The following is a 17,409-nucleotide window of genomic DNA, read 5'->3' as shown; positions in this document are numbered from 1 at the left end:
GATTCCCTGTCATGGTAAAAAGACAATTCTGAAGGGACTATCTCATCTACTAAAGGTTCGCGTAAAGGTTCAAAATGATCTTTACCCCTAGAAGAAGGTTTGTGAGAAAGGGAACCTCTGGTTCTAGAGGAAGGACCAGAACCAGAAGAAGGCATAGACGAACCACCTCGAGTAGATCCTAAACTACGAAGTCTACCTCCCCTTCTGTGCCTAACAGGGGCATTGGGGAAGGAGTCAGTAATGGAAACTCTCTCAGGGTTAGGGCTTGGAGAAGACATATCAAAGAAGGATGATTTAAGGAAGAAGTAAACAGAGATTTGTAGAAATAAGTATTCAATAATCTTTATGTGATAAAAGACAACGGAAAAAAAATATATTTATACCAATAAGAAACCGCCAAAGGTAAAAGTGCGGAGGTGGAATGACCATAATTATAATAACTGGCACTTCATTAATAGTGAAACCGTAAAAACCTAGAAAAAGGCTGCAAAAACTGCAGAGCCAATGGAAAATCGATACGTGTACGAAATATTAAATGGAAGAGACAATTGAAGCATCAATTTTGTCATAGCATTAATGGTGACAAAAATTCTCGTTGTAATAAAATCCACTTCCCAAATATTCAATTGATGAATAAATAGAAAGTGAGGGGACTATCTATATTGGGAAAAATTGCATTTATATATGTAAGTGACATGTTGAGATACGTAGACAGGTCAAATAGTCAAAGAATCATAATTAGTCAAGAGTCACGGGCAACAATAGAAACGAGCAAAGGCAAAGGAAGAGGCACGGGAGGACATTTGAAGGATTCAGCGCGCGTACCTATTTAAGTCATTTATCAAAAGGAATGTATCTGACCATAATAAAGAGCGCATATACGAAATTCGACAGGCGTTAAATACTGAATACTTTAGAGAATTTGTATTGATTACAATGATTGTGTAACGTAGCATTCAATGTCTTTAATTATTCATAATAGCCTCATTATGATTTGGAAAAAACGCATATCTTCAAGATACCTATAAAAGGGAGGTATCTGGTCACTTGTAAACACAAGACACAATTGGAATATACTTTGATTCACTTGTTTTTCTCCTGATTACACTCTAGTTACTCCAAATTACTTTCTTTTACATATTCTTTTGATTATCAGTAGCCCACGTTCTTCTAAATTCTATTTTTTGGTTAAACAGTATTATATAACATCTCGTCATTAAGAACCCACCAAAGAGGAAACTAATATAAGGTTATTACCCGTTAGGAATTGGATTTTCCAAATTATGATATTTGGTTAGTGGGTCAAAGAAGCTCGTTTTTCTATGGAAGGTAAATTGTGAGCACGTGATTTTTGTTTCGCGCGACAATCGCTCCAAAAGAAATAAAAAAATAATAACAATTGGTCCTGCTGTACAATTTTTAGATTTTTACATGGCACTTTGTTAATTATTTATGATTTTTTGCCCATTTTATTTTTATTAAAAAAAACAAAATACAAAAAATGTATGAGTCATGCATAATTTGAACCGTAATCCGGTTGTTAAATAGAAAATCATAAATAGGCATCTTTGTCCGTGATTTTGTTCTTGCTTGATTTTACCTGTTTTAAAATATTTTAAGGTGTGTGCAAACAATTGTATTAAGTGTTTATTTAATTTTAATTTGATTTACTTAGGTTTTTGTTTTTAAAATAGAGAAGAAAATAAAATAATAATAATAAAAAAGAAATCTTTTCGGACTTGGGCCAATTTTAAATAAATTGGCCCAAACAAACTCAGCCCAAAACCCCTGTGCAACCCAGTCCAGTCCAGCTGACACCAAGGACATCCAAACGACGTCGTAATGGTTGAGTCTGATCTGAGCAGTTGATCTCTGAATGATCAACGGCCAAGATCACTTCCTCACAACCTATGATGAACCCGACCCATTTCCACCCGGACCAACCCAAACCCCCTTTAGATGAGACGACGCCGTTTCCCCTAAGCCTTCAGATCCAAGCCATTGATTTCGATTGATCTGACGGCTGAGATCAACCCACCCATTCAATATATAAGCCCCTTACCATACCCTGCCCCCTATCCAATACCCCAGCCTTCGTCTTCACAGACCCTTCCCCTTCAAACCCTAGCCGCCCCCATCCCCCTTCACCAGAAACTCGGCAGCATGAACGCCGGTGACCTTCACCTTAACACCCTAGAATCCCCTTGCCATCCTGAACATGGATCTGTTAACTACTTAACTCGAATCCCATCCCACCTTCTTGAATCTTCATTTGAAGATTCGAGTCAAAACTCGATCTACACCGTTTAACCCCAGATTCACACCAGACACTCCCCAGACCCCCTCGTGACCAAACCATGCTTGGTTTGGTCCGAATCTGACTAGGGAAGCACGAATCCCGGATCTAATTTTCGGAACCTTAGGGTTCCTCGTCATTGGTCCATATCCGTTCAAGCCGAAGAGATTAAGGTCTAATGATTTTGATTTTTTGGGGGTTTAAGGTAAGTTTTGCTTTCTTTTCTTTATTTGTTTTGGTTCATCTGATTGTTTTAAAGGCCTGTTCATGTTTTGTTTGTGTCCCTGAATTTTATCAACTGTGCCCTGTCCACTTTGCCTGAACCTCTGTTGTTTGATTGAGTCTTTCTATTGGTTCTGATAATGTGTATGTAAGTGTTGTGCAATTAGCTGATTTTCAAATTTGAACTGACTAATTGATTCCTCGAATACCACTTTGTTTAGTCAGTATAATTCAAATCATGTGTCGATACTGTTAAATGTCTGATTTTTGGCTACGATTGTGCATGTTATGATTAATATAGTCGAGTCGACATGTGTCGTCAATTAGTTTCAATTGCCTGAACAATAACAAATCGATTTGCTTCTGGACACATTTGTTTGAATCGATTAGGAACTGAGTTTGCTTATTTATAATTGGTAATTTGAATCAGAAATGCAAAAATCAATGTTCTGTTTAGTCACAGTTTTGAAATTGGAGGGCATGTGCACTTATGCACAACATGTGCATTTTGTGCACAGCCTGTGCCCTGCCTAAGTGCTTTTGAATTAAATAGTTGGACAGCATGTGCTGTCAGACTACATCCTGCTGCCCATATTCTGCTTTAAGTTTCAGAAGTAATAAACATTACTAAAAAGTTTAAGCCGGCCAAGGGAATGTCATGGGTTTAATACTTAAATAGCTAAGTGGAAACTGAAAAGGTGATGGCACATGGGAGGGGTGTTCTGATGGTCTAAACAGGCTGTTAAAGGGATGACTTTAGGCTTATAAAAGAGGAGGACTTCCATCAGTTTTAGGGAGAGAGATAGGAGGGAGGACATCTGATTAGAGAGACAGACATAGGGGATTCAGACTGAATCATTGAGGGCTGAAGTTCTGAGAAATAGAGACACACACAGAGACAGACATTGATAAGAACAGAGCGAATTGAGAGGGAACACTTTTAGAAGAGTGAAGTTCTGAAAACAGAAAACTGGAAAAGAACTTTGTCTGATTAACTCAGACAGACAAAACTAGAAATTGCATTCTTCTCTGCTGTCTTGATTTCACTAGCCTTGATCTGTTTGTTCAACACTGATTTCTTCTAAATCCAATTGAGTCTGCTGGTTGTCTGTTGGTTTACTCTGGAACTTGGTCTAGTTGTTTTCTTAATTCTACTTGCCTCGTTTGTTGCTGCTGCTGCTGTTCTGCTTTCTGCTGCTGCTGACCCCTTTGCTTCCACTTCTTCTTTGCATTTCAGTATTCAGTATTCAGGTACACATTTCAAGTCCCATGTTGGTGTAAACTGTAACAGTTCGAAAGCATGAAATGAAAGGAGTTCGAAGAAGTTTAAATGTCTGTTTGTAATGCTCATGGTCTATTGATTTCTTTGTATAAATTGATTAGTGTGTAATTCAATAGAAAAAAAAATCTAGTTAGTTAATACTTAACTGAGTTTTAGCCTCTTGTATCTTAGTTTATAGTTGTTTGTTGATATGAGTTAAGTAATGGTACAGTACGTAGAATGTACAAATATTTGACATAGTGACTGACCGGATTCCTGTTTAGCTATAATGATATGCATAGGATAGAATACTTCCACCTTACACAATGATGTTCTGTTTTATTTTAGTTTCTTTCATCAGGACCCGCTAGGCAGTATATAGGAGCACGTTCGAACCCCCAGTGGTAATAATGCCTAGTGGGTTAATTCCCTTAATCTAGCCTAAATGAGTCTAGTTTGAATTCAATTCAAGAGATGTTTTGGATATAAGCATAGCATTTTGTCATGTAATTTCTTTGTCAAATTAGAACATTTCTCATAAAGTATGACGTTTTTTTTACTTTATAAATAATTAATCAGAAATTGATAAGAATTAGGCCCAAAGCATATACTTGAATTGACATGTATCTTCCTTCTTTTATTTTAGACTGAACATAGTAAAGATGTAGTCACTGCAGGTTTATCCTTTTAAATAAAATGAGACGAGCCTCGACAAACAAAATGCACAAGCTGCGGGGCCCTCTAAATGTATATATTAAAATACTTAGAATTCGGGACAGGCCGTTTAGCGAATTTTACGGCCTTCCCAAAATAACAATACGCTAGTTGCTTTAGGCGCGCCTTTAATGATTTAACCTTCTTAAACACGGGTGCACATTGATGTGACCCAAATTCAAATCTCAACGGAGTCGAAATGTGTTAACAACTACGGGTGCATTGATTGTGACGTGGTTCGAGATGCATTTTCACGACGTTGCAATTCTATAAAAATAAATGATAATAATAAAAGCGGTTTAAACTTAATAAAAGCACATAAGTCACAACATGTATTTAAATCAGATATTTAGCCATTATAACAATTTAAGCGACCGTGCTAGAACCACGGGATTCGAGGGTGCCTAACACCTTCCCTCGGGTCAACAGAATTCCTTACTTAGAATTTCTGGTTCGCAGACTTCATTTGGAAAAGTCGAAAATTTCCTCGATTTGGGATTCAAGATAAACCGGTGACTTGGGACACCAAAAGCCAAACCTTTCCCAAGTGGCGACTCTGAATTAAATAAATAATCCCATTTCGAATATTGTCACTTAAATTGGAAAAACTCCCCTCGCGCATTCTACCCTTCGGGGCGGGGCGCGCAAAAAGGAGGTGTGACAGCTCTGGCGACTCTGCTGGGGATGTAACCCAGAACCACTGGTTCAGGGTTCAAGAATTCGAGCTTAGAATAATTGTTATATTTGGCTTTATTATCTGATCTTTATTACATGTTTTTGCATAACGTGCTAAATGTTGTCTTTTACCGCTTTGATATTATCTGAACTGTATATAAACTGTGCCGAAACCCTTCTTTTCTTACCTCCAGGGAGAAGCTCGCTGGTCGAGACTCCCTATTCTGTTAGTGTCAATACCTAAAATAAGAAAGAGGTCGGACAAGTTACAAAGCCGGATGATCTCGCGGGTCCCCGGTACGTAGCCCCCTCCTCGACTCGAGTTGTCCGCTCGGGTACACAGTCTAGAACAAATACCCAGGGTATAAACCTAGTATAACTAAACTTCATGCCGGATCCCTAGTAGGAACGTTTATTTGCATCATGTTGCATTTGACTTAGGGGGCTCAACACAGGGGTTGGGTCCGTCTAGGATAGGCAACCTGAAACGAAAAGATCATCCTGCTGCATCCTATTTGTTTTGCGCATTTATTTGCTTCAGTTCCGCATGCTGACCGGTTTCTAAAAATAAAAGGAAAAAATAACAGCGTAGGGAGATAATTACTTCTTTTGGAAAAAAACCAATGTCCGAGTAGTGTCGAAACCTCGCCGGAATTTCTTCTAAAAAAAATATATATATAAAAAAAAAGATTGTCTTCTAGTTTGATTTTTTTTTAAAAAAAAATATAATATAAAAGTTTTATTTTTATCACTTTCAAAATCAAAAAAAAAAAGAAGGTATTTATTTAAAAGTAAAAAAAAAACGGAAAATTCATAATTCAAATAAAAAATGTTGTTTTCTTTCGTAGTACCCCTTTTATAAAATCAGACTAATAGTCCAAATATTTCCTTAAAAAAAAAAATTCTTTAGTCTTTATCTCTTTTCAAAAGAAAAAATAAAATAAAAAATATACTCTTGTTTTCTAGGTCTATTTGATTTTCTCTATTCACGATATGCCCGAACTACGCCGGTTTGATTCTCACCGGATGTGAGATACGTAGGCAACCCTCGTCGGGTTCAACCCCCATTTTTGCTAAAATAGCCAAAATCAATGAATAAAAAAAAATGTGTTCCAAACTTTAAAAAGAGTCGTAAATAAATCGGGTGATGCTGTTTTGTCATAAATAGCCGAATGATCCCGAAAGGGACGCCGGGAGGCTGACTTTGCACAAATAGCCACCTTTGGGTCTTGTTTAGTATTTTGTCCAGTCGACCCACACGGCCTTAAAATCTTCGTCCTCAAGGTGTTTAAAGGCCGTGTTCAAAACTTAATCCCTTTTGTAAAATATTTTTGAGTCAAAATCATTTTTGTTGAAATCACCTTAATAAATGTGCAGGATGAGCACGATGCAAAATGAACATTTTTCAATAATGACCAAAATCCCTGTCAAGTTACGGCTATGGTGGAATGATCTAGGTGCTGAAGGACAAAATGAGGTCAAGAAACATCTGAAAGGTCTCGTGGGTTTGTTGGAAATCCAGCCTCGGGGAGATATCATAAGAGCTTTGGTTACCTACTGGGACCCGGCGCACAATGTTTTCCATTTCTCTGATTTTGAACTCACCCCCACTTTGGAAGAAATGGCCGGATACATCGGGAATGTTGAACTTCCCTTGAGGCAAAAATACTTGGTCTCCCCAAGAGTTGTCACGGTACATAGGTTCCTAGATTCATTGAAGATACCTAGAACAATCCACAACCCGGATCTGGCAGCCGGATTTTGTACTCCATGCTTCATATATGATAGGTACGGTCATGAGGGAGGATTCAATAATCCAATCAACAAACTGTGCAGCAAAGGAATTCGTCAGAAGTGGGACAAGCACAGACGGGTAGCATTCATGATGATGTTCCTGGTCCTTCTGGTATTTCCAAGGAAAGACGGAAACATTGATTTGAAGATATCCGGGGTCGTCAGCACTTTACTCACGCAAAGTGACAGTACTCTCGCGCCTATGGTGGTATCTGACATCTTTCGAGCTCTTACAGCTTGTAAAGCTGGGGGAAATTTCTTCGAAGGTTGTAACTTGCTCCTACAGATATGGATGACCGAGCACCTCTGCCATCATTCCGAGATTTTGAGCCATGGTTCCCCGGAAAAGACCCGCATAGAAGAATCTTACACGAGAACCAAAGAGATCAGTTTGCCCAAAGGAGTCCTGGCATGGACCTCATTCTTTCAAGCTCTTACTGCCAGCCAAGTACAATGGATGTTGGGATGGTTTCCTGTTGATGAGATCTTATATACGTCGGCAGCTAAAACTCATTTCTTACTGATGGGGCTTAAGAGCATTCAACCTTACGCACCCTGCCGAGTTTTGAGACAGTTCGGAAGATGCCAGACAGTACCTCATGAGGAAGATCTTAGCACTCAAGCAATTGAGATAAGTCCTAACGGACAATTCCCAGAAGCAAAGATTCGCCAAATCTGGAGTGAGTGTCAATATTTGAAATCAGATACTTGCGTGCGGGATCGAGCCAAAGGAGAGACAGCGCCAGGTTACCTTGCATGGTATAGAAGGGAATTTGAGCATGAAAGGCCGGCTAAGAGACCCCACATCCGGAATTTCACCGAATCATCGCAAAGGCAGTGGGATTGGTTAGCAAAGGAAAGAGGCTATTGCGCCGAAATCAGCAGGTTAAAGCAACAAGTGGAAAGTTTGAAATATGAGCACAACGTGCAAGATGCTACCAATCTGGGAGAGCGGAACAGGTTAATTCAGGACAACGAAAGACTCAGAGCCCAGATCAAACAGATAAGGGTGGATGTGGATAAACAGCCAAGGCATCGATCAGACGAGCAGCTGATAAAAAGGCTAAAAGGTGAAATCAGGGAATGCCAAGATGGTTTGGAGAAATCTAAAAACGTTATAGCAGAGCTCAGGGCACAGTGGGATACAAGAGCAGATAAGCATCGCCGATACCTGAATCAATTGGAAGGCGACCACGAGAAAACTGTTGCTAAAATAAAGAGAGAGATGGCTACACTTGAGATCAAAGCAGCTAATCAGGCCAAGGGTTTCCAAATTGAGAGCAGATACTGGTACGACTCAATAGCCCAGATGAAGTTGGAAGTACGGCGACTGAAGCACCAGCATATACAGGATGCTCAAGTATTCAAGATATGTAGCGATTAGATAAAACGCCTACTCATAGAGAAGAAGCAAACCAGAGATAGGATCAAGGCCATTGCCCATGCCATCACCAGACGATGTCTACGGTGTGAGAACATGTCCAGCGTTACCGTCCTCTCGGCAGTGATGGGTTATGTCAAGCAGACTATGCATGAGCTGGAGCAACTTGAGAGGGATCTCACGCCTAGGACCGCGGCGAGGCCGAACGATGCCCCGCGGACACCAATTTTCAAAACCATAATGCACTCATAAGTCAAGCCTGTATCTTAGCATCTTCTGCCTGTTTTTCCCATCAGGGTGATTTTTAGTCTATTTTGAGTCTAGGTTTATTTTCAAAGTTTGCTCTTTCTTTTGCAAAATGTAGTTTGTAATAGACCATTTCGACAATAAAGAGGTTGTTTCTTTTACGCTTATTTGTGTTTTTCGAACTACGTAATGATCTGATTCACGTAGGCATCGTGATACGTAGGCAATCCTCATCGGATCCGGTCGCATTTCTTTTATTGCAAAATAATAAAAATAATTAAAAAAAAGGGTAAAAAAACTAATAAGGGCAAAAATGCCGGAATGACGCATGCTCTCGTAGCAAACATGTAGTAATCCACTTAACCGTATAGGTGCATCATGCCCAACGTGAGATTGACTATCCGTTATTTGCTGCAAATTAACCGTGCATTTGTCGTTGAGTATCTTTTTAGGGTTTGTGAAAAGACGGTTGGTTTGGTGAAAGTCTGGCCTCGCACTCATATTTCACGAGGTCAAGGAGAAGTGTTCAACTACCTGTTGTTAGGACCAGAAGCAGTACTCACACTTACTTCACCAGGTCAAAAGGAAGTGTGGAAATGTCTTCAGAAATTCCATTGCAAACGATCCCTGTTTCTGAGGAGAGCTCAATCTCAGTCGTCCTCACACCTGAATCCGCAACTGCGGAGGAAAATAGAATCCTACGGCTCCGCATGTTGGAAATGCTGGACGACTGGAATAATGGGAAAGAACCGCTAAGTGCCGTCCCCGGATTCCCTGAATTATTCTCCAGGTCGAGTGGGACTTCTAATGTCCCCATAAATTATCCTGCTACCCCATTCGGGTACCCAGCCACCTCAGCCTTCTCTGCTGGATCGCCTTCTGAGCCTCATCCCCGAATGTCAGTCACTGATGCAAGCATGAACATCTTTACTGCGTCGCCTTGTCCGATCACGGCACAGCCGGCCACGTACAAGCCAAGCTTTGACTCATCCTCTTTTACATTCCAAGCACCATCGTTCTCAATGGAACCAACTAGGTTCGCTACCAGCATTAATCCTCTACCGCCTCAGTGCGAGCTTGCACCCGGGCAGGATCAGAACCCCAGAATTGAAGAACAAAATGAGATTGCCAAGAGAATGAGAAGCCTTGAACAAAGTTTGAAGAATATGCAAGGATTGAGCGGACAAAAGAGCGTCTCTTACGCCGATCTGTGCATGTTCCCTCACGTGCACCTGCCGACGGGTTTCAAGACCCCAAAGTTCGAGAAATACGATGGGCACGGTGACCCCATTGCACATCTTAAGAAATACTGCAACCAATTGCGGGGAGCCGGCGGAAAAGAAGAACTGCTGATGGCATATTTTGGGGAAAGTCTAGTAGGGATAGCTTCGGAATGGTATATGGACCAAGAAATGTCCCGATGGCATATATGGGATGATCTCGCCAGAGATTTTGTGAAACAATTCCAGTATAACATCGACATTGCGCCAGATCAAAATTCTCTGTCGAATTTGAAGAAGAAACCTTCAGAAAGCTTCAGAGAATATGCTATTAAGTGGCGTGAGCAGGCGTCAAGAGTGAAGCCTCCCATGGATGAAGTGGAGATGGTCACTACCTTTCTCCAGGCTCAAGAGTCTGATTATTTCCAAAACATGATGTCAGCCATGGGTAAGCCATTCGCGGAAGCGATCAAGATTGGAGAGATGGTGGAAAATGGCTTGAAGACAGGTAGGATTCTGAGTCAAGCAGCCATAAGGGCGACTTCCCAGGCCGTCCAAAGCGGGTCCGGAGGAACGACAAGAGGGAAAAAGAAGGAATAAACGACTATGGCAGCCTCGGAAGCAAGGGAGTATCATCATCCCAGGCCCCATTTTCCGGAAAGAACCCCACAACACTACTACCCCCACTCAAATTTGGCATATGCTCATCAACCTTATATGGTCATGAATGCCCAACCTTATACCCATCCGCCACAACAAGCCAACCGAGGCCCAACTCCACCTCCCAGAAATCAGCCTCCTTACCGCAACCACTATAACCCACAACCCCCGCAGAATAACTTCCGCCCTCAGGAGCCACCCAGAAGGCGGACTTTCACGCCCATCGGTGAACCATACTCAACTTTGTTCCCAAAGCTGGTCCAGTTGGGTTTCTTGCAACCAATCCCTCAAACAAGGCAAAACCCGACGTCACCTTCTTACAAAGCTGGAGTCAGATGCGCCTATCATTCAGGGGCCGAGGGACATGATACAAATGATTGCTGGTCGTTGAAAAGAGTGGTCGAGAATTTGATAGAGCAAGGGAAAATAGTGCTAAGGGACGAAGAGATCCCAAATGTGACTAACAATCCATTGCATGCTCACAATAATGGGCCGCTGATCGGAATGATTTGCGAAGACAAAGAATTTGACCCTGTTTTGAAAGCCATAATTGCCATTGTCGACACGGGGAAGAGGCCCGAAACAGACCGGAAACCAGGAAAGGGGGAGGAGGCCAAGGCTATAAAGAAAGAACTTGAAAAGAAGGTGGAGAAGAAAGTGGTACCGGTAGGGGATGGAGTTCTTTACATACCACGAGGTCAAGCTGAGAAGACGCAGAACTTCGCAATCAAAAAGGCAAAACCTATGTACGTGCCGAAAGGGGCCTATGTGGTCCGGGGGACGATTCAACCACCTCGGCTGAATGAGCCAGTGGTTATCGGACGCGTGCCACAAAAGCCAATGACCAACCCGTCCACAGTGCCGTGGAATTATCAAAAGACTTTGGTAATGTACAAAGGTAAAGAGGTCATGGGAGAACTTCCAGAAAATACTTTCATTGGAAGGTATTCAAATACCCAAGAACTGAACAACGCCACACAAAGGCGCTTCCCGCCAAAGAAGCCCGTAAGTGTTGAAGAAGCGGAAGTGTTCTTCCAACAAATGAAAATGCCGGATTACGAAGTGATAGATCAACTGCGCAAGTACCCCGAGCAAGTGTCCATGCTATCATTATTGATGAGGTCGGCCGAGCATCAAAAGATCTTACTGAAGACCCTGAATGAAGCATATGTGCCAGTTGAAACCTCGGTTGAACAACTAGAGCGGATGACAGAAAGATTCTTCGCCATCAACCAAATCTCTTTCAGCAAGAATGATTTACCCCCGGAAGGAGCGACACACAACAAGCCTTTGCATCTAACAGTTAAATGCGAAGACTATTATGTCAAGCGGGTAATGTTGGATGGGGGTTCGGGTGTTGACATTTGCCCGCTCTCCACGCTGCAAAGAATGGAAATTGGGACCGAAAGAATCCGACCCAACAATGTCTGCGTAAGAGCTTTCGACGGCATCAAGAGAGATACCATGGGAGAAATAGACCTGTTGTTGGTCATAGGACCAGTCGAATTTCAAGTAACCTTCCAGGTGCTCGACATGGATACATCCTACAATTTTCTCCTTGGCAGACCTTGGATCCATGCGGCAGGAGCCGTGCCTTCCACTCTTCACCAGATGGTGAAGTTCGAGTACGAAGACAGAGAGATCGTGGTCCATGGGGAAGATGAGCATGCTATTTATCGGGACCCATCCACCCCATATCTGGAACCGAGAGAAGGGAGCGAACATACGGTCTATCAAGCTTTTGAGATTGTACTGGCAGAGCAGCACGAAGAGGGAATACCCTGCCCCCAGCCTTTCTTGTCTAACGCCTCGGTTATGGTGGCCAAAGAGATGATCCGGCACGGATTTAGGCCAGGGAAGGGGCTTGGACGAACCCTTCAGGGAATAACAGAACCCATTACCTTGCCAGTCACCAAGAAACCTTTTGGACTAGGTTTCAAGCCTACTCCAGCAGACGAAGAGTGGGCAAAGAAAAGGAAAAATGAGGGTTGGAAGTTACCTCGACCACTGCCAGATTTATATGCAACTTTCATCAGGCCAAGGTACGCCGAAGAAGAAGATGATGAGGTCTTCACAGCTGAGGAAATTGAGGAGATATGTGGGGCAATGAGAGAGATGCTCTACGAGATCCACATGGTTCAACCAGGTGAAGGCACAAGCGCTGCTGAGATGATGTACGTGGGGCCGAATGCCGAACTTCAAAACTGGGAGGCCACGCCCTTCCCGACTAGACGGAAGTCTGAGTAGACCTGTCCTGCCACCTTTCCTGTGTCACAAGTTATCTCTAGGACATAACTTGAACGTTTTCTTCCTTTCCGTTGTTGTTTTGTATTCCTGAGTTGTAAACATTGTTGTCCTCCAACTTTCCAAAGAAAATAAAAAAAATCATCAATGCTTTCCCATTCTTTCTTTTGTTCTGATTTTTGTTATTTTTCCCTTTATCTTTCTTTTCAGTTATAATAATGCGGCTTTAAAAATGACATGCTTGCGGACTTCACGCCCAGATCACAATGAGCTATTTAACTGCGAATTAATGAACCCAGAATCAGAGTATGATGCGGAAGAGGCTTTTAGGGAAATAAACCGAGAGTTGGAATATTTTGAGAATAAACCCAAGCCAAATCTGAATGACACCGAACCGGTTAATTTAGGAACTCCTGAAGAAATCCGGGAGACCAAAATAAGCATTCACACGGACGAGAAAATGCGAGAGGCGATAATTCAACTTCTTTTTGAATTTAAAGACGTGTTTGCTTGGTCATATGATGACATGCCGGGTCTAGGGGTTGATCTAGTGGTTCATAAATTGCCGATTCATCCTGACTGTCCTCCAGTTCAACAAAAGCAACGAAAGTTCAAAACTGAGGTCAGTGACAAGATCATGGAAGAGATCACCAAACAACTGAAGACGGGAGTGATTCGGGTAGTCCAGTATACAACCTGGTTGGCAAATGTGGTTCCGGTACCGAAAAAGGACGGTAAAACTCGAGTATGTGTAGATTACCGAGATCTGAATAGAGCAAGTCCTAAAGATAATTTTCCACTACCCAACATCCACATCCTCGTTGATAATTGCGCCAAACACGAGATACAGTCCTTCGTGGATTGTTACGCCGGGTATCATCAGGTATTGATGGATGAAGAGGACGCCAAGAAAACTGCCTTCACCACGCCTTGGGGCACCTACTGTTATCGGGTTATGCCATTCGGTTTGAAGAATGCTGGGGCTACTTACATGAGGGCCATGACTGCCATTATTCATGACATGATGCATCAGGAAATAGAGGTGTACGTGTCACACCTCCTTTTTGCGCGCCCGCCCCCGAAGGGTTAAAGATGCGCGGGTGGAGTTTTTCCAATTTAAGTGACAATATTCGAAATGGGATTATTTATTTAATTCAGAGTCGCCACTTGGGAAAGGTTTGGTTTTGGTGTCCCAAGTCACCGGTTTATCTTGAATCCCAAATCGAGGAAATTTTCGACTTTTCCGAATGAAGTCTGCGAACCAGAAATTCTAAGTAAGGAATTCTGTTGACCCGAGGGAAGGTGTTAGGCACCCTCGAATCCCGTGGTTCTAGCACGGTCGCTTAAATTGTTATAATGGCTAAATATCTGATTTAAATACATGTTATGACTTACGTGCTTTTATTAAGTTTAAACCGCTTTTATTATTATCATTTATTTTTATAGAATTGCAACGTCGTGAAAATGCATCTCGAACCACGTCGCAATCAATGCACCCGTAATTGTTAAACACATTTTGACTTTGTTGAGATTTGGATTTGGGTCACATCAATGTGCACCCGAATTTAAGAATATAATTTACTTAAACCGTGCCTGAAGAGTCTAGCGCGTTATTATTTGGTGGAAGGCCGTGAGATTCACTAAACGGCCTAGCCTGAATTCTAAAATACTTATTATGGTTATTTATTGAGGGCCCCGCAATTTGCATTTTTATTTTGGCGAGGCTCGTCTCATTATTTTAGAAGGGTATCCTACAGTGACTACATTTCTGTTACGTTTGTCCCCAAAACTAAAAGAAAAGGAAAATGCTAATTTAACTAGATGCTTTTGCCTAATCCGGATTTTTATCAATTTCTGATTAATTATTTACAAAGTGGAGGGATGTCATAACTTGTGAAATATACTTTAATTGGACAAAGAAATTACATTCGAGATTGACCCAATGTTATACTCGTGTCCAAACGTTTCTTGGATTGAATTTAACTAGACTTATTGGGGCTGAATTAAGGGAATTAACTACTAGGCGTTGTTACTAATGGGATTTGAATATGATCTTATGTACTGCCTAACGAGACCCAGCAAAAAGACTAAAATGAAACAAGTCAGCGTAGTATAAGTTTGGGGTATCCATACCCCGTATTAACAAACAACTACCGAACTAAAACACAAAGGGCTAAACTCAGTCGAGTATCAGTACATACTTTCAAACTATTGAATTATAAACTAATCAAATTTTTTACAGACCCATTAATGTACCATGAATATCACAACAAATACTTGAACTTCTTCAACCTTTTTCATTTCATGCTTTCGAACTGTTTCAGGTACATCAATATGGGACTCGAAATGTGTACCTGGAATGCTGAAATGCAAAGAAGAAGAGGAGAATAGCAGGGAAGATCAGCAGCAGCAAGAATCAGAGTAACAACAACAGCAACAAATAAAACAATTGGGTAGAATCAAGATCCCAGCTAGACCAAGTCTCAGAATAGACCAACAAACAACCAACAGACTCAGTTGGATTTAGAAAGGATCAGTGTTGGACAACAGATCAAGACCAGTGAAATCAAAACAGCAAATAAGAATGCAATTTCTAGTTTTGTCTGTCTGTGTTATCAAACAAGAGTTCTTTGCCAGCTTTTCTGTTTGTGTGTGTATATCTATCTCTCAATGTGTTTTCCCCTTTCCAGACTGATGGGAGTCTGTGTCTATTCCTAATCACCTTTCCCTCTGTGTTCACTTTTAATATCAGGTGGTATTCTTTCTTCTTTACTCTCTTCTGTCTATGTGTGTGTTCTCTAACCTCTAATCCTTCCTCACAGTGTATGTCCCCCTTCCCTCTCTTAGGTCCTCCTTCTAGTCAGATGTCTGCCCCCCCCCCTTTATAAGCCTTAACCTTACCCCTTTTAACAGCCTGTTCAGAATATATCAACACCCCTCCCATGTGCCTTCCATTTTCAGATTCCAATTGGCTAATTAAGTATGAACAAAACCCATGATATTCCCTGGCAGACTCACTTTAAGTAATGTTTATTATTTTTTAGGTTAAAGTAGAGTATGGGCAGTAGAATGTATCTGACAGCATATGCTGTCAAATTATTTAAAGCTTAATAAAACCTTTATGCAGGTCACAGGTTGTGCACAAAGCACATGAGGTGCACCAATGCACATGCTGTGCACAAGTGCACATGCCCTCCAATTCAGAACTTAAACCAAACATCCCTTTTACATTACTGATCCAAATCAACAGCTATAAGTAAACAAAACTGGTTCTTAATTGATTCAACAAATGCTTAGCAGAAGTAAGTCGATTTGTTATTGTTCGGACAGCTGAAACTAATTGACGACATATGTCGACTCGACTATATTAGCATTAACACATACAATCGTAGCCAAAAAATCAGACATTCAAAAGTATAGGACACATGACTCGAATTGTACTGGCTAAGCAAAGTGGTACTCGAGGAGCCAATTGATCAGTCAAACATTTGGAGCTCAATTATTCACACAGCATATACACACGCATTATCAGAATAAAGGAGGGATTCAAACAGACACAGTGGTTCAGGAAAAGTGGACAAACAGAAGTTGGTAAAAATTCAAAGACACAAATTGAAACAAAAACATGAACAGACCTTTAATCACTCACATGGACCAAACAAGCAAAGGAAAGAAAGCAAACTCACCTTAAAACTCGAAAAATCAAAAGTTTGAGCTCGGATTTGGACAGACCTTTCTTAAGGCTGAACGGACTTTAATCAAAGTGTTTCTCAGATGAGAAACACTTCGATTAAGGTCCATTAGACCTTAATCCTTCGGTTTGAACAAAACAACGGACCAGTGACGAGGAACCCTAAGGTTCGAAAACCAGATCCGGGATTCATGCTTCCCTGGTCAGATTCGGACCAAACCAAGTATGGTTTGGTCACGAGGGGGGTCTGGGGAGTGTCTGGTATGAATTTAAGGCAGATCGGTGTAGATTAGGTTCCGACTCGAATCTTCAAATGAAGATTCGAGAAGGTGGGATAGGATTCGAGGTGTGTGGTTGGTAGATTTGGGTTCAGGACGGCATGGGGGTTCTATGGTGTTAGGGGCAAGGTCACCGGCGTCCATGCCGCCGGTTTTCATGGTGAAGGGTACAGGGGCGGCTCTAGGGTTTGGGGGTTCTGGTGAAGACGACGAGGCTGGGGTTCGGATAGGGGGGCAGGGTAAGATTATGGGCTTATATAGTTAGTGGGTAGGCGGATCTCAACCGTTAGATCAATCAAGATCTACGGTCTGGATCTGATGGCTTAAGTGGAACGGTGTCGTTTCGAGGGTAAAGGGTTTGAGTTGGTTCGGGTGGAAACGGGTTGGGTTCTGTTCGTGGGTATGGGAAATGTGATCTTGGCCGTTGATCAATCTGAGATCAACGGCCCAGATCAGGCATGACCCAAACGACGTCGTTTGGACACCCTGGGTATCAACTGGTCTTGACCGGGCAGGCCTGGTTTGGGTGCATTGCTTGTTTGGGCCAATTTTTAAAAAATTGGCCCAATCCGGAAGAAGAAGGGTTCTTTTCTTTTTCTTTTTTTTTATTTCTTTTTCTTATTTATTTTAAAAACAAAACTAAGCAAAAAAAAAATCAAATTAAAATTAAATACACACTCAATTCAATTATTTGCACGCACACTAAAATATTTCAAAACAGGTAAAA

This window comes from Nicotiana sylvestris, chromosome 10 (assembly GCF_000393655.2).
Source record: "Nicotiana sylvestris chromosome 10, ASM39365v2, whole genome shotgun sequence".
NCBI lineage: Eukaryota > Viridiplantae > Streptophyta > Magnoliopsida > Solanales > Solanaceae > Nicotiana > Nicotiana sylvestris.
Note: the sequence above shows the minus strand (reverse complement) of the source record.